Here is a 4,817-nt window from a genome sequence, read left to right as displayed (position 1 = left end):
TCCCAGCCCCTCTTGCCCATGTGCCATAAGCTGACTCCATGCAACTATTGCGTCGACCTGTTGCGCTTCATTCATTTTAGTACTGATTCACTACCTGACCCTCTACAATCTCCCCTTCACCCTCCCTTTTACTTCGTCCCTTTGGATGACGCGTTTAAACCGCCCGGAAACTGCGAAACTTTTCGATACTAACGGCTCAACGTGACTGTTTCCCCTCCGACATTTCCCCCTATTACACGTCGTAAAGTGAGAACCCCCTCCCGCCCCCCTGAACGACTCTTTCATGACTGTCCCAAAGTCACTTGGAGTTTTTTTCAAACAGGGGAATAATGGAAATAACAAAATGATGAGGTTTGGCCAGTGGAAATTCCGGTGACTTTTTTTTTCGTTTTCATTTGATGACGCGTGAGCGTGGACTGGGCGAATGGGGGTGAGGGGGAAGGGGGGGGGCTGATGTTTCCAACTCCAGTGATTTTCAGGGAAGGGGGCAACAGGTGTACACGATATATGCATAATGCAAACACACGCGTTCAACTGCGTTTGTATTTACCCTTTTTGGTATTTCCACACCTCGTTTTATCACTATCTCGCTCGGTCGTGCATTTTAATTTCATTTGCGGGGGGAGTGAGATGTTTGGGTGGTTATTTTAGGGGGGGAGTAATTTTTGTATTTGATTTTTTTTGGGGGGATTGATTGGTGAGTAATTAATGGGACGAGTAATTGTTGAAATGTTTGATATTTAAGGGAGTGAATACAGTGTTTTTGTGACTTTCCTCAGGCCCTTGACCCTATTTGTCCGTAGAGTTTACGCAGGGAAACTAGATTTTGCCAGAAATTTTTTAAAAATAATTTTTGCAATTGTTTTCTAATTTTTTGAGACTTGAAAAATGTTTTTAACGATTTAAAATTGAGAAATATTTGATGGAATTAATGTGCATTTCTATTTACTTTTTTTTGGTATTTCCACATCTCGTTTTATCACTATCTCGCTCGGTCGTGCATTTTAATTTCATTTGCGGGGGGAGTGAGATGTTTGGGTGGTTATTTTTTTTGGGGGGGGGGCTAATTTTTGTATTTGATTTTTTTTTTGGGGATTGATTGGTGAGGAGTTAATGGGACGAGTAATTGTTGAAATGTTTGATATTTAAGGGAGTGAATACAGTGTTTTTATGACTTTCCTCAGGCTCTTGATCCTTGTGACCCTATATTTCTGCAGAGTTTAGGCAGTGAAACTAGATTTTGCCAGAAATTTTTTTAAAATAATTTTTTAAATTGTTCGGCAATTTTTTTCAAATTTGAAAAAAGTTTTTTAACAATTTAAAATGGAGAAATAATGATCAAAATTGAGGGAAGTGAATACAGTATTTTTATGACTTTCCGTAATGAAACACGATTTTGCCAGAATTTTTTTTATAATAATTTTTTTAATTGTTCGTTAATTTTTTCAAACTTGAAAAAAGTTTTCTAACGATTTAAAATGGATAAATAATGTTTGAAATTGAAGGAAATGAATACAGTATTTTTATGACTTTTCGTGTGAAACTAGATTTTAAAAAAATTACACTAGATTTTGTCCAGAAAATAATTTTTTAAATAATTTTTATAATTGTTCTCCAATTCTTTTTAGATTCGAAAAATGCTTTCTAACGATTTAAAATGCGGAATTAAACGTACATCTTCGCATTTTGAAAGACAAAATAATGGCTAAATGATTGAAATAAAAGAATAGCGCAAAATTCAAATGGAGAAATAATCGACGGAATTAACGTGCGTTTGTATTTACCCTTTTTGGTATTTCTACACCTCGTTTTATCGCTATCTCCCCCCGTCGTGCATTTTAATTTCATTTGCGTGGGGATTGAGACATTTCAGTGATAATTTCAGGGGGAGAATCATTTTTATATTTGTTTAATTTTTTCATTAATTAATTAGTGAGTAACTGATGAATCAATTGAGTAATTGTTGAAATGTTTTCATGAATTTTCTCAGTCCCTTGACCCGTACGAAACTAGATTTTACCAGAAATTTTTTTAAAATAATTTTTTAAGTTGTTTTCTAATTTTTTTAGAATCGAAAAATGTTTTCTAACGATTTGAAATACAGAATTAAATATATCCCTTCGAATTTCGAATGATAAAACTGGAATAATAAATGCTAAATGATCGAAAAAAAGTGCACAAAGTTAAAATGGAGAAATAATAAATCTTTTGACTAAATCTTTCCAAAAAATAATTTTTCAATAATTCCATAGACTGTCATCTCATTTTTCCCCATTAAAAAATTTACTCCATCAATTTCAAATGAGGAATTAACCCCATACCTTCGAATTTCAAATGAAAAAATAATCATAAAAATATTTCCAAGTGAAATAAAAATAAAGCAAAATAAAACCGAAAGAATAATCCACGTAATTAATGTAATGACAATCATGTGTTGGCTAATTACTTAATTCTTCTAAATGGAAAATATTCGACGGCGCTATTTATACCCCTCGAAAGTCGTGTTTCCCTTCGAGAAGAGTGCGAATAACCTTCGGACGCGTGCCGCAAGAAGCAAGACGCCAGGATAATTAAAACTTTTCTCCGGTAAAGATAGTTTGGCCCATAGCCATCACGATTCATGGGTCATGTTTCTTTTCCCACCTTCTCCCATATTCCCCCTCGCTTTTTTTTCCTCCCGTTACATTTGGAGGACTCACGTGAGCCTCCGCCAAAACTTCTCATCCTCGTCTCCTGACACTGTGCCACACTATTACCCGAATTTTCTCCTGCAGTGGAAAAGGAACCCGACATTTTCACAAGAACACGTCTCACCGTGTTTTTTGTCTTTTAAATTACGTTTTGCAAAGAATTACTCTCTTTTCCAAACAGTTACTTTTTATACTCTTTTTTTAAACATTTCCTTTTTATTGTTCGGAAGAATTTACATTTTTGGAAATCTTATCTTATTTTTTTGGGGACAAAATCGGTTTTATAAATAAATTAAAGATTACTTTTTCAAACTATTTCATGCGCTTTTAAAAGGCTTCTCGACGGTCAAAAGTAATGAACTGAGACCTCCAAATGAGGCTTCAATGGAATCTCTAATGTTCAACTATAAATGTGGGATTTTCTCTTGCAGTGGAAAAGGAACCCGACATTTACAAAAAAAAACGTCATAATTTTTTTTTATTCAAATTATATTTTGCGAAGAATTACTCTCTTTTCAAACATTTTCTTGTTATAAATGATTGATCGGAAGATTTTACATTTTTGGAAATATTATTTTTTAAGGGGAAATCAATTTTCCATGAAATTTAGAACGTAAATAATGATTTTTAGAAAATTTATATAAAAATCAAAGATGACTTTTTTAAACTTTTTCATTAATTTTTAGAAGGCTTCAGGTTAAGGTTGTAGAATTTTCTCCTGCAGTGGAAAAGGAACCCGACATTTCCCAAAAAAAGTCACTATTTTTTTTATTCAAATTATATTTTGCGAAGAATTACTCTCTTTTCAAACATTTTCTTGTTATAAATGATTGATCGGGAGATTTTTCATTTTTGCAACTCTTTTTTTTTGGGGTGAAATCGTTTTTCGACTCGATTTCGAACATGAAAAATCATGTTCTCTTTTTTTTAATTCAACAGAAATTCGAAGCAATTAAAATTCAATTTTCACGCAGATTCTAAAAAATTGATATTTTTCCAAAAATCGATTTTTCAACGATCACTCAAAGAATTGTCATCAAAATGGAATTAGTGATGGTTCAAAAAATTGATAACAATACCCTCTTGATTCTTTCAGAATATGATGGGGATCGCACAATTGGTTGTTGAGTTACAGCACATTGTTTATGCGATTTGAAAGAGAAAATCGGTTTTTTCATGATTACTGAAAGAATCATCAGTAATAGCAATTAAATCAGGGCTTGAAAAGTATATTTCAAGCCCTGAACAGAACAGCATCATTGCTTATCAAGTTACACAATACCGTCATGAGCTTTTTATATAAAAATCTCTATCTCTATTAAACTCAGGTACCAGTCTATTATGTTGAATACTTATTCATATTGATTCATGTTCCCGACTAACTTCTGACAGAACCCGGGTTAAACTCTGGCTAAATCCTGAATAAATCTTGATTAAATCCCGACTATAGACTGATTAAACCTTGATTCAACCTCGATTGAACCCGGACTGAAAACGAATTCGACTCTTGAGAGGGTCTGAATGTAGAATCATTTAACAGAACGAAATAATACGCAAAAATTTTATGACGTTTCAATTAATGGTACTACTATGACATGAAAAAATAGAAGAAGAGAATAGTGAAATACGAATTTAAAAAAGAGAGCCCCTTCGAAAGCTAATCCCTAATTTATTCATTTCCGATGATCACGACAAAAATTCAATTTATTTAAAAAACACCAAATTTCCTTCTATCATTGCTCCATTTCCCTCAAATAAATCTGTCCCCTCCATCAAACATTCTCCCACGGACCCCCCAGTTTTCCACCAGAGCCAATTTTCCCCGCACTATCCCCCGAATTTTCTCCTGCACAGAATAAGTCACTCGACATTCCCAAAAACAACCAAAACCAGCCCAACAAATCCACTCCAATACCCCTCACCAACTTTCTTCCTAAATGTGAACGGCAAAAAGCTTCGGATTTTTCCCTCCCGGAGAGAGTTTATAATTAACCTCCATAGCAAATTTATGAAAGTGGTCAGTAACATCCTCCACTCAGACACCAACACGTCGTGTTCCCTGTCGTTATCCTGAATTAACGATCCCCATTTTTACCATCAGTTTTCATAAATCGGGGGGGGGGGGGG

The sequence above is a fragment of the Diachasma alloeum genome, unplaced genomic scaffold (genome assembly GCF_001412515.2).
Source record: "Diachasma alloeum isolate Michigan unplaced genomic scaffold, Dall2.0 Dall_scaffold_00340, whole genome shotgun sequence".
Classification (NCBI taxonomy): Eukaryota; Metazoa; Arthropoda; class Insecta; order Hymenoptera; family Braconidae; genus Diachasma; species Diachasma alloeum.
Note: the sequence above shows the minus strand (reverse complement) of the source record.